This window comes from Pleurodeles waltl, chromosome 2_1, assembly GCF_031143425.1.
Source record: "Pleurodeles waltl isolate 20211129_DDA chromosome 2_1, aPleWal1.hap1.20221129, whole genome shotgun sequence".
Classification (NCBI taxonomy): domain Eukaryota; kingdom Metazoa; phylum Chordata; class Amphibia; order Caudata; family Salamandridae; genus Pleurodeles; species Pleurodeles waltl.
This window is the reverse complement of record NC_090438.1, coordinates 46,140,213-46,166,535: the sequence shown is the minus strand read 5'-3', so window position 1 is coordinate 46,166,535 and position 26,323 is coordinate 46,140,213. Positions and strand designations below refer to the sequence as shown.

General features: G+C 46.0%; 1 protein-coding gene across 4 annotated transcripts in view; it reads left to right on the top strand.

Annotated features, from left to right (window-relative positions):
* Nucleotides 1–26,323, top strand: part of DLG3 (discs large MAGUK scaffold protein 3) — a 1,213,683-nt gene that overhangs the window by 2,271 nt on the left and 1,185,089 nt on the right. The window lies entirely within an intron of this gene.

The following is a 26,323-nucleotide window of genomic DNA, read 5'->3' as shown; positions in this document are numbered from 1 at the left end:
ACATAACATCCATTGCAGCAATGCCCCTGGCAATGAGGTACTAATGTTAGTAACAATTCTCTCCAATGCCACGTTATTTATTACTGAATTATCACTTTTAATTATATTCTGATAATTCAACCATTTTTCCCCAAACATCAGCTTATGAGTTCGGAAAATACACAAATTTTCATCTCAAATACAACTTTTCAATCTTGGTATAGATATCGGTATAGATATGGTGGTCGATCATTTTCATACCTTGCTCCTAGGTTGTGGAACTCTCTTCCGCTCCAGTTGAGAGGTGAAAATAACTGGCTGCACTTCAGGAAGCAGTTAAAACCCGACCTCTTCCCTTAATGTGTTGTGCTTGTCTCTCACTGTTTTCTGCTAGCACTGGAATGCCCAGTTCTGGGTAGCCATGAGCTTTACAAATCCGGTGTATTAGTATTATTAATTCAGCCAACCAAAAACTTCTAGTTAGTCTGGACTGTACACAGTGGAGCTACTTACAGGCAGCAAAAGAGCTACCAGTAGCTCATGAGCTGCTCGTTGGAGAAACTTGGATTAATGATGCAGGGTCTATACACTTTCCATTGTTAGACCTGTAGCAGTGGCGTAACTTTAGCCCCCGCAGTCCCTTCGGAGTGCGAGGCCCCCGAGCTCTAGGGGGCCCCCGAAGCACAGCCAGCACTATGCACGAGTGGCGGGCGCCTGGCATGAGAGCTCCGGCTTCGGTCAGAGAGGGGTGGAGGGGGCCCCTCGATGTACTTTTCAAGGGGGGGCCCCTTCAAGTTTCGTTACGCCACTGACCTGTAGGGAGAGAAAAGAAAGACTCCATGGGACGTCATCTTTGAGGGGTATGCTGCTTAAAGACATCTGTTATTTGAAGAAAACCATCTTCCATCTGTAGTTATTGGGTTCACAGCAGTCACAGGGACAACCAGGTACTACTAAAGGTGAGAGTGTTGGTGTTCCACACTAACCAGGATGCGAGTTATTGGATATGCGACAAAAGTTGTGTGCCCTAACAGTGTATCAGTGATGCACAAACCTTTATCATTAAACCAAGTTAGTGAAGTGTGCACTTTATGAAGTGTGCATCATCACAGTGCTGCGCACACTAAATCTTAAATCTCAAGCTGGTTTCATTATTAATTATTACTGTGACTTTAGCTAATATTGCAATAAGAGGGACATTCATTGTGTAGGCTAGTAACACATTCAAAGCAACTGGGGCCATATGTACAAATTCAAGGAATAGCGATGACCTAATTGCAATTTTTTGCGAATAACAATTAGGAAATCCTTCATCCTAATGTCTGAAACTCATTGAGTTTCATTTAGCAATTCCTACTGGGTCGCAAATCGACTTACCTCATGAATATTAAGGTTGGTCACAGTTTGCGACCCATTAGGAATTGCAGCCATCATAGGGATGGTGACCTGCCGGGGTCAGCAGACGATCATGCTTTTGACTGCTTTTAAATAAAAACGTCTATTTTTTTTTTTGATGCAGCCCATTTCCTTAAAGAAAACCAGGACGTGTTTCAAAAAGTAAAATGAAACGTCTACGTTCCATTTTTGAAGAGCAGAGAGTGGCCCTTGGACAACTGCCTGCTCTTAAAAAAATATTTGTTTCAACATTCACAAAGGGGAAGGGGTTCCGAGGTGTCGGTAAAAAATTAATGTTATGCGACCGTAATTCAGTCGCAGAACATTCATGCATAGCACTGAAGTTTGGTATTTGGAAGGGACAGCCTAAACCCGCCCCTTCCATATACGAAATCGCTAAACACAAGTTTTGATTCAGTAACATATTACCAAATCACAATTTGTGTTTCCTACATATGAACAAGCATTTTTTGCAGTCAGGAACAGCTCGATCTTAGGAATCGAGCTGTTGATGACCACAAAAATGCTTTTGGTCATATGGCCCCTAATTATTGACATGCAATTGGGATAAATACCTATTATTGTCATTGAATACTAGTGTTTGTGCAGGCTTGCAGCGATTACATGTCATAACCACAATGCAACATAAATGTCGTAAGCCTTAGTCAAATTTATGCAACACTCAGTCAAATTGGTAACTGCAAAGAAGGACTGAAATCTTATCAAAATTAATTTTATCTAAATTTGACTATATTATTCAGCAGAGAACTTAAATTGCAAATGGTTTACATATAAATTTAGTCATTTTAAAGAATGTCACAGAGTCAGCCATTTTATATAAGGGTCTCACACAACTATTTTAAGCTGTACTGAATTGTAGGATTGTAAAATATTGTGAGATTTTAACTTTTGTTGTACAGTTGTTTATTGTTTTTGAATGTTCTGCTACCACCATTGGGTGGATCACAATGGCCCTTTATGGTTGAAATATTTGCAATATGAACCTCAGGAAGTGTTTGCCTTTGTGTGTTGGTGAAATTCACTCCTTTTATGGTTTTAATTATCTAAATAACTCAACTCATTCATTCTCAATGCAACGCAATGTAGTCCACTTTCTTTTTTACCAAATGCAGGTCTTCCAACTATAGATCGAGAGCAAAGAAACAAAGGTTTTGATGCTTACCTAGGTGACATATAGGGGAAGCTTTCACTCAGAAAAAGAAATGTGTTCTATTAAGGCATGTTTAGGAGATGAAAATCCTCAGACATCTTCCTCATCATTTTGTGATGGGGGAAGGTGATGTGAAGGATGAATATGCATTTACAATGGAGATGCTGGCTGTTTGTTTAAACTAGAAAGGCATACATTCTATAGGAGACATCAACTTCCAGGTGAATCAATTGAAAGTATTGGGATTGATTTGAGTGCCCTGGCTTCTACAAGACCTTTGAAAAGGAAAGGATGAGGTATCCAATTGCTAAGCACACAAACAATAGAACAATTTAAGAAGCCCTTTTGACCACAGCAAATTTGACTTTCAACCAAGCAGTAGAACTGGTGGCTGGAATTGAGAGCACTGCATCCTACATGGCAGCTATGCCACTTTCACAAAAACCTCAACAGTTTAGTCTGTTTATAGTGCTACTAAATCCAGGAGGGAAAAAAATCCAATTTCTATTAAAGCCAGGGAATTGATACATTATTGATGTGGTGGCGATAACCAGTTAGGGGATTCACCATTTTGCCTTGCTATGGATAAGATGTGTCAAATGTAGGAAAAATAGTAATTTTGCAAAGGTTTGTATGTCTAGCAAGCAGGTGCATGTAAATATGGCAAATAATATCATTCATTCTAATAAGTTGTCTATAGTTCCAGGTTCGATCAATGCGAATGTGGTGTTGTGTCTGGATATGATTCCATTTGATGAAGTTTAGAGTGAAGGAGGGTAGCTTATGTAGGTGGGTATCAGTCTGGTCAGCAGATCGTACTGTCCAATGAATGTGGGTGGTGTACAGTTAAGTATAATGGCAGATTCAGGAACTCCCTCTGCTTTGACTGGAGTGAATGATTGAAAAAATGTTGTATTCCTTTTAGAAAATCTTCAATCAGACTTGCCAACCATGGGGAAAAACTTATAGAAGTCTTAGGTGAATTCAACCTGGTTGTGTCCTTCAAAGGCAACAACTCTCCACCTTCAGTGTATGTTACCAAACATAGATCGTTTTTGTTAGGATGGCTAGAACAAAGGAATTTAGAAATCATTTTAGATCATAACAATTCTGATCAGGTTCTCTTAAAGTAGAAGTGCTTGAATGTATGGTTATTCAAGCGGTCTGAATGGTAAAAGAGAATTTCTGGTGTGTTTACTGAAACCTTAGGTAAGTTGAAGGATTTCAAAGACATTATTCAACTCGTCTGATGTTAAACAAGTAGTGCACATGGTTAGGAAGGTGCCACTTGTTGATAGACCGGAGTTGCCTAAGGAAATGGATTAGCTGTGTGCCCAAGCCATCATGGAACCCATAGAAGGTACGGAATTGTTTTCTCCTTTCGTGCTGGCACGTAAGGCTAATTGGTTTCTGAGAATATGCATAGATCTCTGAGACCTGAATGCTAGAATTTTGGTAGATAGGCAACCCTTGCTCAACATCATGGAGAAGCTGTCACTACTCAAGAGGGAAAGGTCTTCTCAACATTAGGCATTGCTTCAGCATACTATCAGGTTGTCTCACATGAGGAGGCTTGCCATTTGACCTCTTTCATCACTTTGGAAGAAATGCCTTTTGAATTGGCTTCCACGTCTGATGTGTTTCAGCTCTTGATGGAAATGTTGTTCAACATTATTAAGGAACTCATGTTTCCAAGATGATCTGCTGATATATGTGCAGGACAAAGGCAAGCCATATTAGGAAGCTTGCACACGTTTTGTCAATACTTGAGAAAAGAGGTGTTATCTTAAAAGCAGATGTAGGACGTTGGCTCTGTATATACTATCTCAAAGTAAGAGATAGTGTGCACAGAGTCCAAGGGTTCCCCTTAGAGGTAAGATAGTGGCAAAAATAGATAATTCTAATCCTTTATTTTGTGGTAGTGTGGTCGAGCAGTAGGCTCATCAGAGGGTAGTGTTAAGCATTTGTTGTACATACACAGGCAATGAATGAGGAACACACACTCAAAGACTTAACTCCAGGCCAATAGTTTTTATATAGAAAAATATATTTTCTTAATTTATTTTTAGAACCACAAGTTCAAGATTTGAAGTAAATACATAAAATGCAAGGTACTCCCCACAGGTAAGTTAGGAACTTTGAATTAGAGCAATAACATATACAGTTTTTGTTAAAATGGCAATAAGCTATTTTAAAAGTGGACACAGTGCAAAAATCAACAGTTCCTGGGGGAGGTAAGTAATGGTTATTTTGTCAGGTAAGTAAAGAACTTACATGTCTCAGTTCCTGGGCATAAGCAGCCCACCGTTGCGGGTTCAAGGCAACCCCAAAGTTACCACACCAGCAGCTCAGGGCTGGTCAGGTGCAGAGGTCAAAGAGGTGCCCAAAACACATAGGCGCCTATGGAGTACAGGGGTGCTCCGGTTCCAGTCTGCCAGCAGGTAAGTACCCGTGTCTTCGGAGGGCAGACCAGGGGGGTTTTGTAGAGCACTGGGGGGGACACAATTAGGCACACAAAACACACCCTCAGCAGCACAGGGGCGTCCGGGTGAGTGTGCAAAGCAGGCGTCGGGTTTTGTATTGGATTCAATGGAGGGACCCAGGGGTCACTCTGGCAGTGCAGGCAGGGCACGGGGGGGCTTCTCCTGCCAGCCAACGACTGGGCTAGGCAGATGATCGCCTGGGGGTCACTCCTGCACTGAGGTTCGGTTCCTTCGGGTCCTGGGGGCTGCGGGTGCAGTACTTGGTCCAGGCGTTGGGTCACTTGTTACAGGCAGTCGCGGTCAGGGGGAGCCTCTGGATTCTCTCTGCATGCATCGCTGTGGGGATCCAGGGGGTTCGTCTCGGGCTACCCACGAGGTCGCAGTCGCTGGGGAGTCCTCCCTGGGGTGTTGGTTCTCTGGATCTCAAGCCGGGGGCGTCGGGTGCAGAGGATGAAGTCTCACGCTTCCGGCGGGAAACCTGAAGTCTTTGAAAGTTGCAGAAAAGTTGCAATATTGTTGCTGGTTGTTGAGCAGAGCCGCTGCTCACGGGAGTTTCTTGGTCGTTAGGTGCAGGGCAGTCCTCTGAGGCTTCAGAGTTTGCTGGTCCCTGTTGGATGCGTCGCTGTTGCAGTTTTTCGACTCAGGAGACAGGCCAGTAGGGCTGGGGCCAAAGCAGTTGTCTTCCGTCGTCTCTGCAGGTTCTCAGGTCAGCAGTCCTTCTTCTTAGTATAGGTTGCAGGAATCTGATTTCCTGGGTTCTTGGATGCCCCTAAATACTAAATTTAGGGGTGTGTTTAGATCTGGGAGGGCCGTAGCCAATGGCTACTGTCCTAGAGGGTGGCTACACCCTCTTTGTGCCTCCTGCCTGGGGGGGGGGGGGACATCCCTAATCCTATTGGGGGGATCCTCCAAACTTAAGATGGCGGATTTCTAAATGCAGGGGTCACCTCAGCTCAGGACACCTTAGGGGCTGTCCTGACTAGTGGGTGGCTCCTCCTTGTTTTCCTAATTATCTCCTCCAGCCTTGCCGCCAAAAGTGGTGGCAGTGGCCGGAGGGGCGGGCATCTCCACTAGCTGGGATGCCCTGTGGTGCTGTAACAAAAGGGATGAGCCTTTGAGGCTCACCGCCAGGTGTTACAGTTCCTGCAGGGGGAGGTGAGAAGCACCTCCACCCAGTACAGGCTTTGTTCCTGGCCACAGAGTTACAATGGCACTCTCCCCATGTGGCCAGAAACTCGTCTGGTTGTGGCAGGCTGGCAGAAACTGGTCAGCCTAACAATAGAAGTCGGATTGGTATTCAGGGGGCATCTCTAAGATGCCCCCTGGGTGCATTTTACAATAAATTCCACACTGGCATCAGTGTGCATTTATTGTGCTGAGAAGTTTGATACCAAACTTCCCAGATTTCAGTGTAGCCATTATGGAACTGTGGAGTTTGTGTTTGACAAACTCCCAGACCATATAATCTTATGGCTACCCTGCACTTACAATGTCTAAGGTTTTGCTTAGACACTGTCGGGACATAGTGCTCATGCACATATGTCCTCGCCTGTGGTAGAGTGCACCCTGCCTTAGGGCTGTAAGGCATGCTAGAGGGGTGACTTACCTATGCCACAGGCAGTGTGAGGTTGTCATGGCACTCTGAGAAGAGTGCCATGTTGACTTAGTCATTTTCTCCCCACCAGCACACACAAGCTGTGAGGCAGTGTGCATTTGCTGAGTGAGGGGTCCCCAGGGTGACATAAGACATTCTGAAGCCCTTAGAGACCTTCCCTGGCATCAGGGCCCGTGGTACCAGGGGTACCATTTACAAGGGACTTATCTGAGTGCCAGGGCTGTGCCAATTGTGGAAGCAAAGGTACAGTTTAGGGAAAGAACACTGATGCTGGGGCCTGGTTAGCAGGGTCCCAGCACACTCTCAATCATAACTTGGCATCTGCAAAAGGAAAAAAGTCAGGGGGTAACCATGCCAAGGAGGCATTTCCTTACAGCAGAAGAATGTAAATTTGGTGTGTTGCTTATATTGATTGTTTGGGCTACATATCGTTGGCTCATGGTGTGGAATCTAAGGGAAGTTTAGTCTAGGCCATTGTTGAAGCCCCAGTATCCAAAGGTAAGTATCGGTTGCAATCGTTTAAGAGTATTATGTAAGTTTATGCCAGATTTATTTTCAAGTGTAGGCATAGGACTCATTCCATACATAAACTATTGAGGAAAGAGGAACATTTGTTTGGGATGAAGATTGTATGCTTGAATTTGTTTAAAAATAAAAAGTCTGACAGAAGTTGTGACACAAACGTTTTGATACCCCTCATCCTAGCATTGTGGTGACTGATGCAAGCCAGTATACCCTAGAAGGCTGTCTTATTGCAGAAAAGAGGTTGCAAAGATTAAGTGGTTGCAATCATAAATCAGAACCTAAAAAGCGCAGAGTGATCATATTCTGTTGTGGAACCGGAGGCTCTAGCTCGCTGGTGGGGTTGTGGTGGGTCAAGCATTTTCGTCATTACCTGTGAGGATCTGAATTTACTATTCATGTTGAGCACAAGCCATTAGCTGATTTATTTACAACTAGTGGAGCTAGTAAAACCACGCCTAAGATAGCCAAATGTCAATACAGGTTGTAAGAATGTTGTTACCGTATCCAATATATACCTGGTACAAGAAAAATGTTGGCTCATTTTCTGTCCAGCTTACAATTGGAGTCTGATCTGAAGGATGATGACAGTAGCGAGGATGACAAAATGGTGGTGAGCACTCCTTTCCGTGATACCAAGGGCATGATTTTGGAATCTGAGTGGTCTCAAGCATTAGAAGAAGATGAAACTATGCAAAAAGTAACGGAGAACCTGAGTAAGGGTTGTCCAAATTCGAAAATTAGGATTCTGTTGTTGACTGCGTCTTACACATTGCAAAAGAGTTATCTGTAGTTTGAAATGTTCTTTAAAGGTTGGATACCCTGGTTGTACTAATGTCCCTAATATTTAAACTAGTGACCTGGCACATGAAGCACAAATTGGCATGTCAGCAATGAAGAGGAGGATGAGGGAATTGTTTTGGTGGCCAGGTTTGAATAAGTCGATTGAGCAATTTGTGAGACAGCGTTTGTCTTGTGTAGTGAGTGAAAAGTTGTAGGCCACCTTGCCTAGATCTATGGAGTTTGTCTCATTTACAGACAAAGCATGGTTCAAAATTGTGACTGATATAATTGGGCCCTTCAACATTTTGAGCGGTGAGGTCAGGTATGGCATTGTAGCCATTGTTTATTATTCTCGATAGCCAGAAGTTAGTTTTGCTAGTAGCATTACTGCGTCCAAATTTAGGGAAGTTTTGAAAAATGTGTTCTTTAGGGAGGGAGTGTCAGATGAAATCGTCCCTGACAATGTTCCTTAATGTGTTTTAGAAGAATTCGAGGATTCCTGAGCAGCTAGACATCAAGCAAATCACACTTCCTTATGTCATTCCAGGAGTAATGGACTTGTAGAATGGTGCAACAGAGTTATAAAAGAAAACATTCAATTACTTTTGGTCACAGGGTTGAATTGGGTACACAAATTGAAGACTCTCTTGTGAGAAATTCGCAGCACGTCCAACTCTGATGCCAAAGTTTTGCCTTTCATATTATTGAAGTGAAGGCTACCTGGTTCAAAGATGAGCACTTTGTGGATGGGAAAGGAAAGTTGACCACTAGACCTTATACATGATGTGGGCTGACAGCAGAGGACAACAAGAGAAATAAGAAAAGGTGGGAAATAGAAAGTTCTGCATGAACATGAGTGACATGGTGAGAGTCAAACTTCATATGACCCTGGTGAAAGTTGTGCGAGTTGAAAGATGTGTGGTGACATCAGATGATGGGTGAGATTGGATGATGGGAAATGTAGGAACAAGGAGAGGCTTTCAGTGTGTTTGATGCTGATTCCAAGATGGCACGATTTGATATTGCTCAGAAATTGAGTGAACATCCAAAATGATATGTTGAGGATTTGTCATTTCCGTTGGATGTTCAAGAAAGATCATTTAGGAAACGTTTCCCTCCAAAGAAATTTGGGTTTGTTTTCATTGTAGATTACATTTTTAAGGGGGAAGATGTGTTCTTGTTATCATGTAATGAAATCCAGAGAGTTGACATTTAAAGCTTACCGAGGCAGTTGCTGCAGACCCTGCTCCTTGTCGGGCACAATCTCAAATGCTAACTAAACATACTTTTGCCTTGTTGTGATATTGATCATCCTATCTGATAGAGACTTCTAGCTGCAGATTCCTTACCTTATAATATCCCTGGGCATCAGACTAGATCAGGAAGATTTTCAACCAGTACCCCATGTGTGCTGGTAGATGGTGTGGTTCGGCTCTGTGTCAGCATTGTCTGTGCCGGAAGTAACATGTGTGTTACCTGTATAGGCGCCACCTATGTGTGCTGATGTCAGTTCTTTGCTTTCTACACCATATAGCGCTTATCTAGTCTGAGCTACCCCTCATTCACTTTTTGATGGGCCTTTTTCAACGGTATGTCAAAACGTCACCCAAGAAACGGTCTGGTTTCAAACCATGTGGGGTCTGTCACAGGCATATGCCGTTGAGAGACCCCCACTTTGTGTGTTTGTGGTGCTAGGAGTGGGAGCACGACTCCAAGACCTGCGAGGACTGGCTCTGAGAGAGTGCTCCCTCAAGCTCCAGGCCACCTGACGCCAGATGACTCTGTGACGCCCGAGGTCCCAATCGCATGGTAGGTCCCAGGACCGTTTGTGGAGCCCTTCCTGACAGTTGTCGTCGCATTCCAAGTCATCAGGAAAGTTCGGTAAGTCCCACAGACACAAGAAGTCAAAGAGATCTTTGACTTTGCCACGCCCATCAGAGTCTTCCAACGAGACGCAGGAGCTCTGCCACTCCAGGCCCCAAAAGTCAGTGGAACCTGAACCCGGGTGTGCTCCGGTCTTTTCTGATTTTCCTGGAGGTGGAGCAACCCCCACCCAGCTTTATGAGTTCTATGAGGCCATGCTCCTCATATTTGGGTGACCTAGCCCCTCTGGAGCACTTTGGGCCCCATTGGTGCAGAAGGGGTCCCTACTGGATCCACGCTGGAGGTTCACCATTGGCACCAGTCGGACCTCTGGATTCTTTGCTGGATCCGGAGTAGAGCCACCCGTGAGACTGAGACCTTACTCAGTGTCCGCTTCATTGCAGACGCCCCCAGCGCTGGCACCATCCTCATTGTTATTCCAGACTCCAAAATGGAGCTGTATGGGCGTCTGCAGACTCTGGTGCCGGCTGTGCCCATTCTAACTGATGCAAAGCCAGTGCCTCATTTGTTTGATAGGCCTGCAACAGGGGAGACAAATGGGAGAGGTCTATAGACCCTTATGGTTACCAGCTCCCAGATGAGGACCAGGACAGCTGGTACTATGAACTGGCGGCGGCTAGTAGGTTAGAAACCTCACTTGACACTGGCCTGGTCTTTCCTCCTACTGTGGGCACAGAGGAGGGCACCTCTTTTGGACCTTTAGTTGCCCACAGTGGCAGTCAAGACTAATTTCTTGACAGTAGTGCTTCAAATGGGAGTCTCCCCTTCTGAGCCCCTACTCCCCTTCAATAAAGCTCTTACAGACATCTTATTTGAGGTCTGGCCCAAGGGGCTCCTGTGCATAGGACGATTGCCAGCCGCCATCAAGCGCTCCTTGGGACCCCAGTTTCCTTACCCAGCACCCCAACCCGGAGAGCTTGGTGGTCCAAGCTTCCACATACAGAATTAATACTGGTGCGTTCCCTACCACTCCACTGGATATGGAATCCAATAGGCACCAATGTAACGCGAGAGTGGCCTTGCGGAACGTGGCAAATCTGAGTCTAAATTGTGTGTCACCCTTTGTTGCCTAGCGCGGCACAAGGTTAATGCATACATTGATACATTTGGCCTTTGGTGCCATAAGTCAATGAATGGAAAGATATCCCCCCCAGGGGTCACAAAGAAGGCAAACACAATGTGTGGCAGATCCCTAAGTAGCAAAGGGAGGAACAGGAGGTAAATAGAGGCAGAGTCTGGCGAGTTGTGGCCGTGGGAATGTGGTGAGGGATGCAGTCATGCGGCACCCTAGGCCCCATAGTCTGCCCCCGAGGTGATGATGGGCATGTGTGAGGCTGGTGAGGTACTCTGGTGTTTGCATCCACTCGGCCTCAAGTACTCAAGATACCTGGAGAGCTACCTCAATGGGGCGGTCCCAGCCAGCAGGAACCGCAGCTATTCCGTCTGTATCAGCAGGAAAGGAATGTTGCAGCTGGGAGGCCGCACTCTGTATGGGCAGAGCAAGAGAGGCCTTGGAGCTACAAAAGGAAGTATCGAATTGTAGCCTATTAAATCGGTATGTAAATAGCACTTTCCATAACCGTTGTGCGCCCTAAAGCACTTTCTCGACTTTTGACTAAGTAACTACCACTATGTATAATTTATATAGCGCCTCGTACATAATCAAACCTCGGAAGAGTGGAAAGCGGTGGTCTGGGGTGACTGGAACTGGCCAGTTAAACGGGATCTACCTTTGAGGGAATACGCTTTTATTTACCTTCATGGCACAAGTTCTAAAATATTGGGGGGTTAATAGGCAAACACAGATTGTGATGTTAGGTAGAGAGATATCACAAGAAGTGAATTGTCACAACCCTGTCATATCCCTCACTTTAAAGGGGTTTGACCTATTTTAAAGTCAAGGCTAAACTAGTCTTTACTGTACATCAAATATCTTCAGGTAAATCAAAGGATGCAGTGTATGTATTTGTTTCTAAACCAGAGATACATGAACTTTTTCTTCTTGTGTGTGGGGGCAAAGCAGTGAATGTTTAGACAATAATAGGGTCTACGGCGGCGGCACAGTCCATAGGTTTATAAACGTTTAATGATTCATATAGCATAACTTAACAAACGTACATACCTGCCATGCCATTAAATATGCAGTAAGGAAATACTCCGTACCTTTAAAAGTTATTATTCCTATTTGTAACTCGTCAAGTTGCAACCAAGTGTAACATATGAAGCCGAAGACAACTATTTTTGATGTCTCCAATAAGTGACTTGCTTCAAAACATTTCTCATCATATGTATGTTTTTTCACCGCCAGGAGGTGGCCTCCTTACAGCATGTGCACTTTACAAAAACAATCATTGGCAAAGCCAATAGGTGTCGCCTATGCAAGAACTATTGGCTTTGCCAGTATGTTCTAGCCGTGTTGTACACCAGCTTGGCAGCTGTTCAGCATAGCTTAACGTTAGTGGTGCTAAGGAGAGTGGCGTGGAGTGCAATGTCATAAAGTAGAGTGTTGTGGAGTAAAGGGGAATGTTAATGAGTTGAGCAGAGAGTCATGGAGTGGTGTAGAGTAGAGTTGAGTAGCGTATAGTGAAGTAAAGTGGCGTGGCATAGAGTGTTGTGGAGTAGTGTATGGATGGGTGGAGTGGAGGGTGTTGCGTAGAGTGGAGTAGAGTGGCGTAGTGCGGAGTATATTGTCATAGAGTGGAGTGGCATAGAGTAGGGAAGTGTGCCAGAGTGGAATGGCATAGAGTGGAGAAGAGTGTCATAGAGTGTCGGAGTGGATTAGTGTGGAGTACTGGGGTGGCTAGAGTGGACTAATGGAGTGGAGTAGAGTGTATTAGTGTGTCGTAGAACTGAGTGGAGTAAAGTGGCATGGACTGGCACAGAAGGAGTTGCATAGAGCGTCATAGAGTGAATTAGTGTTGAGGAGTGGCATAGAGTGGAGTAGAGTGTTGTAGAGTGAGTGGAGTGGCATAGAGTGTCATAGAGTGGAGTAGAGCTTAATGGAGTAGAGCATATAGAGTAGAGTTTTGTAGAGTGGAGTAGAATGGCCTAGAGTGAGGTGATGTTGGTGCAGAGTAGACTGGCATAGAGTGCAGTGGCTTAGAGTGCATTGGTTTTGAGTAAAGTGGTGTAGAGTGCATTGGCATGGAGTGCAGTGACAGAGAAGAGTGGCAGAGAGTAGAGGGGTGTAGAGTAGAATCGTGCAGAGCGGGTAGAGTGGAGCAGCATATTTTCCAGTGGCATAGAGTGGAGTGGCGCAGAGTGCAGTTGCGTAGAGCAGATTGTTTCAGAGCAGAGTGAAGCATTGCAGGGTAAAGAGGAGTGGTACAGGATAGAGTCTAAGGGGTAGAGTAGAGTGGTATAGATGAGTGCAGTGGCATGGAGTGCAGTGGTGCAGACAAATCCAAAGACCAGAGGTGCTGGAGTAATGCCCACAACTCACTGATTCTCTTTCTGTCAATGGCAAGATGATTTTATGAAGAGCAAAGCAAAACAGAAAAGGGCTACTTTCTGTATCACGACTGATCATCGGATGAATGTGGCAATGTAGGCTGAATGTGATCAATGAGGGATGTTTAAACGTTATCCCTTGCGGCGAGATCAAACAAGCAATCCCCTTGCCTCACTTCATAAGTCAAACATCAGTATTGCTGGGAGAGGACCCACTAGAGGAACTTGGGGGAAATAAAAGACTAAGGGCCAGATGTAGAAAGGTCTGAGATTGCGACTGGGAAATTGCAAGTCTGTCCGACTCGCAATTTTTGAGTCGCAATCTCGGATGCAGAACGGCATCTCAGATACAGTCTGCGACTCGCTATGGGGTCGCAAAGACCCACCTCATCAATATTCATGAGGTGGGTCGCATTTTCCGACCCCATAGCGAGTCCCTGCACTCACAGGGATGGTGGCCTGCTGAAGTCAGCAGACCTCCATGTCTGTGACTGTTTTTAAATAAAGCATTTTTTTTTTCATTTTGCAGCCCGTTTTCCTTAAAGGAAAACGAGTTGCAAAATGAAAAAAATACCGAAACCATAGGACCTCTGCCTGCTCTGAAAAAATATTTTTTTCGACATTCACAAAGGGGAAGGGGTCCCATGGGGACCCCTTCCCTTTTGCGAATGAGTTACCACCAGTGTGACACTGGTGGTAACTGCGAGTTGCTTTGCGACCGCATTCGCGGTCACAAAGCAATTCTGAATTGCGATGCGAGTCGCAAATAGGAAGGGAACACCCCTTCCTATTTGCAAGTCGCATTCACAAATTGCGAGTCGGTACCGACTCGCAATTTGTGAATGTGCATCGCGTGAGCCCGTTTGCATGGCACAAACTGCGATTTTCGCAGTTTGCGACATGCAAACGGCTTGCTACATCTGGCCCTCAGGGGCATACTTACAAGAAAGTGGCGCTACTTTTCTCTTCCAGGGGATCCTCATCAATAGTCATAAACATTGAATATTCCCGCCCTTGTGCGGGGACCCCGGAGCATATATAAAATACATACACATTATACATGTGTAACAAACAGTCATGCAGGCTATCATGTTAAAAACAGGCTAAAATGCTTTATTTCTATGAAGTTTTTTTTTTTTGTTTTTTTTTTTTAAATACTACAATAGAGCATAAATAAGTACCCAAGCTCCTAAAACTAGGCTTGGGGAAGTAAGCAGTAGCAAACTCTAGTGAAAAAATAGAGAAAACTGCATTGAAAAACAATGAAGCATTCTTAGCCAATAGGCTGCATGTAGGTTAACACAGGAGAACCATAAAAACTTTGGCACTGTGCCTTTAAGACCCTGAGCACCTCCAGTATCCCACCATGCCTCAGGGGTGAAGGAAAGGTGACAGTTGGTTCACAGTTAGGTCAGTTCTTTTTTCCGGCTTCTTCTGAGAGGATCCTGGAGCATTGAGCTCTCAGTTTTTCTGAGTTTTCCTCAGAAAAATTCTTTAAAAAAGCGTTTTTTCACTTTTCACTCGACAAGTAACATCTTTGTCTGAGCTAGGAAGGTTTTTTCTGACAGAAAAAATGCCTTCTCTTTTTGTCAAATGCCCTGCTTGTGGGAAGAAGAAGGCCCAGTCAGATCCCCACTCTCTGTGCATAGTGTGCCTGCCTCAGAGTCACTGCCCTGACACTTGTAAGTACTGTAAGAACATGTCTAGGAGGACTCTGAAAGACAGAGAGAAGATCCGACTTCATGGGCTTCAGGAGAGGAAAAGAACATCGTCCTCCTCACTCCCCAGGCATCCAGAAGGCCATTCTCAGGAGAGAATGGCCCGGTCGACGTCGACAGGTAGGAAAATACCTGTTTGTTCACCGTCGACGTCGTCGCTACCACCGTCCCACCGGCATAGATCGCCGTCGACGGCGACACACCCGACGTCGAAGGGAACGGCGTCGAGGGAACATCAGAGCAGGGGCAGGTCTCCGTCGACGGCAGCCCGCCGATCGACGTCGAGCCATCGCCGGCATGCCCGGTCGCCGCCAAAGGCTGTGCGCCCCCCGACGTCAGGACACACGGCGTCGAGATCTCCACGACGGCACGAGAAACATCCGCCGTCAACCTCCCATCGCTCCACGTCGAGGCACACGACGGCGAGCAGGTCGAGGTCCAAGGAACGCCGTTCGACGTCAAGGCACTCAACGTCGAGGCAATCAACGTCGAGGCAGGACCAAGCGACTGGGCGTCCTTCGACGTCGAAACAGCCATCGACGTCGACGCAGGTTTTACCTGTCCAACAGGGAGCAGAACATCGCCCCTCGCCAGACAAGGCTCAGTCTCCAGTGGTCTCCATACCGAGCGACTCTTCTCGGTCAAGAGCATCTCCTGGGCATGTCTCGCCCATCAACCTATCTCCGAGATGGCTGGAGAGCCTCAACAGACCAGCGGCCTCCCCAGATTCGCAATATTCGCGAATGTATTCACCCACTGCCTCCCCGCCAAGAACGCCATCGCCGACAGCCGGGGCAGAACGGGCTCGTTCAGCTCCTCGACAGCCGACCGCGAGGCCTAGGCGCTCGGCTACAGCGTCCCGCAGCAGATCTCGCTCTCAACGGAGATCCAGGTCGCGCTCAAGAAGATCACCCTCTTGGTCTTCATCAGGTTCTTCTGTCGGGCGTTACTCACCTACTCTTACAGATTCACCACCTGCTAGAGTCTCGCCAGTGGATGACATAACCACTTTCAACGAGGTGTTGCTAAGAGGAGCGCAGAAACTCAATATAGAGGTTCCAGAACCGTCTACCTCCTCATCAATCATCTTTGAGACGCTACAACAGAGATCAGCGTCGAAAAAGTTGCTGCCTCTAGTGCCTGGTTTGTTGCAGCCAACCATGGACACTTTTCTGGCCCCAGCCTCGCTTAAGTCTGCCCCGGCTCGGATTCTTAAAAAGTACAAGGCTCCAGAGCAAGACCCTTTATTCCTTAGGAAGGATCCGCCACCAGACTCAGTGATCATAGCTGCCGCCCGAAAGACCCACTCGGTGGCATCTTCATCCACGGTACCCCCGGATAAAGAGAGCAGGCATTTAGACTCTCTGGGAAGAAAGATGTGCGGGACAGCGGCTTCAGCAATGAAGGTCTCTAGTGCGTCTGCGCTCCTGGGCAGGTACGATCGTTCTCTGTGGGATTCCCTCAGTAGATTTACAGAAAAACTGCCCAGAGAAGACAGGCAAGATTTCCAAGAGATTCTACAGGAAGGATGCCTGGTATCTAACCAAGTTATCAGCGCGGCAGCGGATGGGGCGGATTTGGCGGCTCATGGGTACGCACATGGTATCTGTGCGAGGAGATCTTCCTGGCTGAGGCTCACTGGCTTGAAACAGGAGGCACAACAACGTATCCTGAATCTCCCATTTGCCGGGAATTCTCTATTCGGTGCCCATGCAGACGAAGAGATGGCCCGCATGAAGACCGAGGTGGATACCATGAAGGCGGTAGGCCTCGAAAGAAGGAAAGATTTCAGGCGGAGGTACAGACCGTACGATAGACGCCCTTTCCAACAGAGGGTTCAAACCCCTCATTGGTCGCAAAGGTCTCAGCAACGACAGGGACGCCCTCTGTTTCAGCGAAGAAACACAAGGGAGCGAGGGTCAAGTAGACCTCAACAGTCCACTCCAAAAGCACCCACTAAGCAATGAAGTCTCACTTCCCTCGACACTGTACACCACTCCGGTGGGGGGAAGTATTATTGCTCATCTTCACGAGTGGCACTCTATCACAAGAGACAAATGGGTGCTCAATATTGTCGAACATGGCTATTCTCTCCTTTTCAAGCAGCCTCCACCACACTTGCCACCAACCAAACACAATCCGGCTCATCTCACCTTGCTACGCAAGGAGGCCCTCGCCCTCCTAAGAAAGAATGCCATAGAAAGGGTTCCACCTGCCCACAGAGGAAAGGGGGTCTACTCCCGTTACTTTCTAGTAGCGAAGAAGGGTCAAGAGGGCGTTTTCAGGCCAATCCTGGATCTAAGACTGCTGAACAAATACATAAGAAAGCAGAAGTTCAGAATGCTAGCGCTTCACCAAATTTTCCCTCAACTGCATCAGGGAGACTGGATGTGCTCCATCGACCTGCAGGATGCGTATTTCCACATCCCAATAGCTCCAAAGCATCGAAAATTCCTGCGCTTTCGAGTAGCGTTACAGCATTACCAGTTCAGGGTTCTACCCTTTGGCCTGAAATCTGCTCCAAGAGTTTTCTCGAAATGTATGGCAGTGGTGGCGGCGCATCTACGAAGACAAAGGATATACATATATCCATACCTAGACGACTGGCTACTAAAGGCTCCTTCTCCGGAGCAGGCGAGAAGCCATCGGGACATTGTACTAGGAGTTTGCGAAGCTCTAGGTCTTCAGGTCAATTACCAGAAGTCAACCTTGACTCCAACGTAGAGTCTTCACTACCTAGGAGCTATCATAAACACAGAACTACAAAAAGTGTATCCTTCGGAGGAACGACTGTCCTCAATAAACAAGAAGTGCCAGGACCTGTTGAGAGCCAGCGCACCTACGGCACGTCAGGTGACATCACTACTGGGCTCCATGGCATCGTGCATCTTTATTGTCCCAAATGCCAGACTCCACATGAGACCCCTCCAAGAGGCATTGGAGGCCAATTGGAGCCAAAGAACAGGTCGCTGGGAAGACACAATGTGGCTACCGGAGGTAGCACTGCAGTCATTGAGATGGTGGATGCACAGACCTCACCTGTCAGTGGGCGCTCCGTTTCACCAGGTACTTCCATCCGACACTCTGGTAACGGATGCGTCTCTTCAGGGATGGGGGGCTCATCTGGGTCCTTTTCAAGCACAGGGTCTGTGGTCAGACAAGGAGAAGCAGTACCACATCAATCGGCTAGAACTCAGAGCGGTCCATCTGGCTCTCAAGTCTTTCACACCCCTAATTCAGGGGAAAACTCTATTGATACAGACGGACAATACAACCACGATGTATTACTTGAACAAACAAGGGGGAACGAGATCCCTACCCCTTTCACGAGAGTCCCAAGCGATATGGCATTGGCTCCTGGCCAGAGGAATGTCAATCACATCAGTTCACCTGCCAGGTCAGCAGAACGTAGAAGCAGACTTTCTAAGCAGACACCTGGAGGACGTTCACGATTGGGTCCTGCACGACGAAGTCACAGAATACATCTTCGCGCAATGGGGTCGGCCTCAACTGGACCTCTTCGCAGACGATGTAAACAGGAAATGCCCAGACTTCGCATCCAGGTTCTACCGTCCAGGATCTCGAGGGAATGCCCTGTTGATCGACTGGTCAGGGACCTTTCTTTACGCTTTTCCGCCGATTCCCCTCATTCCGGCAGTGATCAGCAAACTTTACGGATCCAGGACCAGAATGATTCTTATAGCGCCACAATGGCCTCGACAATTCTGGTACACGGATCTCCTCAACCTGTCAGAAAAACCTCACAGGAGGCTGCCGTGCAGACCGGATCTTCTGAGCAGAATGGAGGGCAGGATTCTGCATCCCAACCTACCCTCTCTGAGCTTAACAGCATGGCTCCTGAATTCCTGCAGTATGGGCACCTAGGACTCTCGCAGGAGTGCATGAACATCTTGAAAGAGTCCAAACGGCCTTCCACGCGGCGTTCCTACGCTTTTAAGTGGAAGAGATTCTACATATGGTGCTGTCAGCAAGGCCATAATCCCATACGGGCGCAGGAGGACGTCATACTGTCCTATTTGCTTCACCTAGCGAAATCCGGTCTGCAGGTATCATCTATTAAGGTACATTTGTCTGCTATTACTGCCTATCGCAAGTCACCTTCTCAGGAATCCTTCTTTACGAAACCTGTAGTCAAGGATTTCTTAGAAGGTTTGAAGAAAGTTTTTCCGCCAATTCGGAGGCCTTCTCCTCCGTGGGAACTGAACATAGTCCTAGCAAAACTTATGGGCCCTCCTTTCGAGCCTATCCATAAGGCCTCCTTACAACACCTTACGTGGAAAACGGCTTTTCTGGTGGCCATTACTTCAGCGAGGAGGGTCAGTGAGATCCAGGCCTTGTCTGCAAAAGAACCGTACACGGTTTTTCATGACAATAGAGTAGTTCTACGAACTCACCCATCTTTCCTTCCGAAGGTGGTGTCAGAATTCCATATTAATCAGACCATAACTTTACCGACGTTCTTTCCCAATCCGGAAACTCCGGCTGAGAAAGCATTGCACTCATTAGACTTGAAAAGAGTGCTAAAATTTTATCTGGACAAGACAAAATCGATTAGACACTCTAACCGCTTGTTTGTGAACTATGGTCATTTAAGGACAGGAGAAGCAGCATCTAAGCGAACAATATCAAGATGGATAGTCTCTTGTATTGTTAATACTTACCAGCGAGCTAATAGACAATTGCTAGCGCGACCTAGAGCGCATTCCACAAGGGGAAAAGCGGCTACTGCTGCTCTCCTTAACAATGTTCCTATATCTGAGATTTGTAAGGCTGCTACATGGAAGTCTGTCCATACTTTTACAAGACATTATTGTCTAGACTCAGATGCAAGAGCGGATGCCCAAGTGGGGCAGGCCTCTCTAAGGAATTTATTTGCGTAAGACATGTCTATTCCTGCACTTCTATCGGACAGTCCGCTGGGTTTAGGGATGGGCTTGCTAATCTATTCAATGTTTATGACTATTGATGAGGATCCCCTGGAAGAGAAGGATAAGTTACTTACCTGTAAATCCTAGTTCTCTTCCAGGGGTATCCTCATCAAAGTCATAAACAACCCACCCTCCTCCCCGGACACACGTCTACTGGAAGTGCAGGACAGACAGTATTTTGATTCAATTATACAAATTGTCACCGTAAAAAGAACTGACCTAACTGTGAACCAACTGTCACCTTTCCTTCACCCCTGAGGCATGGTGGGATACTGGAGGTGCTCAGGGTCTTAAAGGCACAGTGCCAAAGTTTTTATGGTTCTCCTGTGTTAACCTACATGCAGCCTATTGGCTAAGAATGCTTCATTGTTTTTCAATGCAGTTTTCTCTATTTTTTCACTAGAGTTTGCTACTGCTTACTTCCCCAAGCCTAGTTTTAGGAGCTTGGGTACTTATTTATGCTCTATTGTAGTATTTAAAAAAAAAAAAATAAAAAAAAAAACTTCATAGAAATAAAGCATTTTAGCCTGTTTTTAACATGATAGCCTGCATGACTGTTTGTTACACATGTATAATGTGTATGTATTTTATATATGCTCCGGGGTCCCCGCACAAGGGCGGGAATATTCAATGTTTATGACTTTGATGAGGATACCCCTGGAAGAGAACTAGGATTTACAGGTAAGTAACTTATCCTTCTTGCGCTCTCCCTAAGAACACCATGGGTAAACCATATTGTAAATACATGCACAATACCACAATAGCAACAACATTTTTGGTGGTATTGTGGTGCTTTGCAACACTAGTGCCAACAGTGTTGATGCTAGTTCACAGGGAGGTCCATAGGAGATTATGAGTGTGTCATTTTAACGCCTACCCTGAGCAGGTATTAAAAACGACACCAAAAATGGAGCAGTGAAATCTAGTAAATTTGCAGCAAAATATGATCAGCAGTATACCCCATCAGAGGTGGAGAAAGAGGACAAGCCGATAGATCGTTACCCTGGAACCCCGTACTCCGCTGTCTAGTACTTTCGAGGACCCAGGAGTCCTAGGGGCTGATACCATAGTAAAAACATTATCACTAAAGCAAGCAGGCTACATGCCGACAATTGGATATGCAAATGAATTTTATGAACCTTAGCTACATTCGCTATGGCAAGTGATGTCACATTGGAGCCAAGTAATAAGGTGGGCGCCAGATTTTGCCAAGGATAAATCAGTATATTGACAGTGTGACTCAATAGTGGACAAGTTACCCACCCTACTGGATGCCATGTCAGTCCTCATACAGAACATGAAGGCAGGTATGTCATTCACACTACAAGGGGCAGTGGGAGAAAGGGTAACAATGTTGAAGGACTGATGACAGATAATGTGAATATCTTGGGCCCGGAAACACCAATGGGCAAGCCGGGTGAAAGAACAGCAAACATTTGGCCCTCAAATACAGTGCCGCACGAAATATCGTATGATCCAGGAACTCATAGCGCAACTGGAGTAGAGGAAACAAATCAAGGAGTGGATGAGAAAGCACCTTTAAAGCAAATGAGAGCGAAAACAAGGACACTGAATGGTGTACACTCTAAGAAAAAAAATAGCGCCTAGAGAAACTAAATAAGGACAGCAAAAAGAAAGGAACTTTTGGCTTAGCCTCCATCAAGCAGGAATTTAAACCTTTTCCAATCTTCACACAGTGCGCCTCCTGTCATGAAAACATCAGTGGATCATTGGTCAAACAAGTAGTTAAAACAAAAGTTGAAACAAAAATTAAATTAAAAAACACTGGGCAAGATTCGTAAAGGTAAACTTAGGCCAAAAGTCTAAGGGGCAGATTTATGAAAAGTGTTACTGCACCTAGTGCAGCAACACTTTTCTTGCGCCCCTTAGTGCCCCCCGAACTCCACCATGTGTGTGCCGTATTTAATAAACGATGCCCCATGGCGATAGTTAGGAAACTAGTGTCAGATTTTTTATGCTAGTTCGGCGCTTTACAGGATTAGCGTAAAAAAAATTGTCGCTAATCCTGCAAAGCACCCAGAGGCCCATTGAAACCAATGGAAGCCTCCTGTTATCACCTGCTTTGAGCAGGCGTTAAAAGTGCTGAAAAAAAATGAACCAAGGAAATCTCTTCTAAAAGATTTCTTTGTGTCATTTTTGCAGCATTTGTAATGCCTGCCCACAGCAGATATAAAGAGCATGAAAGAAAAAGTTAAATTCCTGAGTCAAGCATGCAGGAAACAGAAATTGGCTGATAAACGCAACGCTGAGGAGCTGAATGGGCCTAAACTTCATGCAGCACTCAAGCAAAAGGACTCAGGGAAACCTTGGGGCTTAGTACATAAGCTTGCACAAAACAAAAATCGTAGGGGTTGTATCATCTCTACGGAGCAGTGATCTGCCCACATAAGGGAACTATGTCTCACGACACTGGGGTTAATTCTGTCAGCACCAGTAAGTGGTAAACCTAACAAGCACGGACAACTGGTGGCAGGACACAACAATCTGTTGAGATCATCGCTGGGCATCAAAACGAGGCACAAACCTCTTGCCTTGTGGCTATTAGCCGGATTTGTGGCAGTGAGTAAAACACAGAGGCCCCCCCAGCGAAAATGTATGGCCGAACTGCATACCGGTGGGAAAGGCACTAAGGGACATGAGGAAAGAAGCAGCTCTAGGCCCAAATGGCCTACTAGCGGTCCTTTTAAAATCAGATTTAAGCTTCTGGATGTCCATTGTAAACTCTCTTTTCTCAGAAATTAACTCTTCAGGTATAGTCCCGGATAGCTGGAAGTGTTCAATTTTGGTGCCAATACATAAGAAGAGAAATAGATCATTGCCCGCAAATTATAGATTGATAGCGTTGCTGGATGTGGAAGAGAAGTGCTATGCAAGATTACTGAACTATGATTTGGAAACCTGGGCTAAAGAGAAGCAATTGATCCTCACTGGTTTTGAGAGGCTCTGTAATATTGAGGATAATGTCTTGACCCTCACCTGTCTAATCAGTGAACCTTTGGTCCCCAACAGTGACCTAAGGAAGCCTTAGGAGGCCCTCCTGCAGGCAAAGATTAGAGGGCCCTCCACTACTCATACCCTTGAGCTGACAAGTTATGTATGGAAGACTACTTCCCTCCCCCCCCCCCACCGCGCTACTGGGGTGTCTGTTACACCCCTTCTCCCCAAGGCTGGACCTCTTGAAGTGGCTTTCCTTGATTTTACCAATGCTTTTTATAATATTCCGAGAGGCCATCTTTGGGCAAAGCTAAGCAACGGGGAGATTTCACCGCACCTTCTGAGGCTATGGAGTCACTGTACAGTAACACGTGGGTAAAGGTTAAACCAGGGATACTCAAAGTACGGCCCGGGGGCCGCATGCGGCTACCTGCTGAACAGCGGCACTGGGCTGCTGTTCACTTGACAAGGCAGATTTCTGAAAGCTGTGAAGCGGGCATACCTTATTTACACATTAACTAAGTGGCCTAGACAATTTATCTTTAGGAACAGGTTTAGTTTTATAGATGTCTTGCACTAAATATGTAAAAATGTGATAAACTGTCTGCAAAATGTTTAAACGTGTACTTCAATTGCATGAGCATTTTACCCTACTAGATCAGAGTATATCACTGCATTGAGTGGCATTTATTAGAAGTGATAGTTTTCAGACATGACCTTGGAAACATTCATGCTGCCCCCTTTCTGAAAACAATGCCATTAGTGAACCAAGAGGCAAGATATATAATTGGAACAACATCATAGTTTATTAAATAAAACACCAGAAAAGATTTAGTATAGCGCACATCCCGATCTTGCGTACTTCAAGGGGCTCTCAAATGTCGTAATGAAAAAAAGGAGGCAAATGAAATAAACCAATTGCCTGGGATCACACAGTTTGAGCAAATGAGGAAGCCAGGTCTGATGCCTCGTTTTCTGGTTTCACATTTTGCAACTCAACCAACAGATGAGTATCTCTTTTTCCCTCACGTTTTGTTGTTTTACACCATGCATCTGCTTTGCATCCCCTAGGCCTAGGCCCACCTTTCACCACCCCAACACTCACCCTGCAGGAATCTGTGCGGCCCTCAGGCATGCCACAGAAGTATCTTGTGGCCCTTGTGGAAATGTTTGCGAGTACCCAAGGGTTAAACTGTCAGCCTGGGCGACCTCTGAAAAAAATCAACACAAAGGATTAAAACAAGGCTGTGTTCTTGCTCCTCTGCCTTTTAGTCTATACATGGCAGGTATGGAAAGTAATTTGGTCTCCCCTAGGATCTGCCAGCCTCGCCCTGCAAAGAGGAAAGTGCAAATCTCACAAGACAGGGAAGAAATTGTTGTACTAGATTGCATCCAGGTTGGACCTCTGAGGTCGCTTATGCGCTTGCCCGATGCTGTGCAGAAAATGACATAATTATCAATTTAACAAAAACAATGATCTTTAGTAGAAATCTGATAAAAGGGTGCCTGGTTTAGCAGAGGCTCCTGTATAGGAAAAGTAGCACATTTTAAACACCTTGGGGAGACGCTTGATGAACGAGATAGCAGGAAAGTGCAGTCAGCCTCCCTAAAAACGCCAGCGAAGCACCTGATGAGGAGAGTGGGCCACTCAAGAAGAATCTCGCCTGCTAAAATACAATAAAAACAATCTTCTATAGAGCAATGATGTTTAAGGACCAGCTGTACCAATGGTTAGATAAACAACAATGCATCTGTTATCACGGTTATTCGCACTCCCTGGCTGCACAAGCCACGCTCAAATTAAACTGGAATTTAAACTAATAAAGAGTTGACCCTGAGGGCGAAATTTGTTTCGCACTGCCAAAAATTGAAAACAGCGCCAAGCGGTAATATGAAAAAACTTATCTGGGAGAATTTCCAGGAACCAGCCTCGGTGTGGGGCTCTTTTCTGGCAACCTCCTTCGGCGCCTTGAGCGTGGAGGATCTAATATGCAACAATCTATCATATTAATGAATTGTGCGAGGATCATCTCAGCGGAGCAGGATCTCCGGGACCTAAGAGTCAACTCTCATGGCTGTTGGGCAGTAGATCTTTACCCCCCGGGAGCTCTTACTTGTGCCTGTCCCTTTCCAACCACTCAGAATACTTACTTAGGAGACTGCGCGTTGCCTTATTCCACTAAGGTGCTACGAAAGAAGAGTCAAAATAATATCAATGTAGATGGTTGGATCAAGCGCAGGAGTCTCTAATGCACATGGTCTGTATTTGTGAAGGCTTAAAAACCCTGCGGTGCCCATGGCTTCGTCCAGTGTTCCGAACCTTCACTGTGAGGGCTTGCATGGCACTTGCACGCAAGCTGGAACCCCCACTCCTGCAAGCTGTGCCATTGCTGCGCCTTCAGACAGCTGCATTATTTAAAATGATGGCGCTGCCCCATTCTCTGTATGTACTTCAGGTTACACCCCTACCCGATTCTGACATCCTATTTCCAAACCATAGACAGGGAAATCCACATATTGCTCTGGGAAGGGGGGATACCACATATTGCTTTAAAAAAAATTGATATGACATTGGTATGATGGTGGGATTGCTGTGCCCGATCTACAGAAGAAAAATTGGGTTCCTGCCCCCGAAGCGGAAACAGCTTACCGTATGGACAGATATGTTAAGCAACCGAGGGGTTATCATAGAGCCATCTATGGAGAGAAGCACAGCACGCACCTCCCAAACCCTACCGCAGTCACTGTATCACTATGGCACATGGCAGCAAATGCCCTGGGCTGGTGGGATAAAATCACGCAAGCCACTCCCCTTAGGGACTCAGCAAGATTGGGTATGCCGGGGAAGCAGAAGGGCTTTGATAAGTGGGACCTCATTGGCCTTTCCAGAGTGGAGGACCTGTGGATGGGGAGAGAGGTGATCCCATTCATGGAGCTCCAAAAAGAATACAGTTCGTTGCTACCGAGACATATACAGGGAGTGCAGAATTATTAGGCAAATGAGTATTTTGACCACATCATCCTCTTTATGCATGTTGTCTTACTCCAAGCTGTATAGGCTCGAAAGCCTACTACCAATTAAGCATATTAGGTGATGTGCATCTCTGTAATGAGAAGGGGTGTGGTCTAATGACATCAACACCCCATATCAGGTGTGCATAATTATTAGGCAACTTCCTTTCCTTTGGCAAAATGGGTCAAAAGAAGGACTTGACAGGCTCAGAAAAGTCAAAAATAGTGAGATATCTTGCAGAGGGATGCAGCACTCTTAAAATTGCAAAGCTTCTGAAGCGTGATCATCGAACAATCAAGCATTTCATTCAAAATAGTCAACAGGGTCGCAAGAAGCGTGTGGAAAAACCAAGGCGCAAAATAACTGCCCATGAACTGAGAAAAGTCAAGCGTGCAGCTGCCACGAT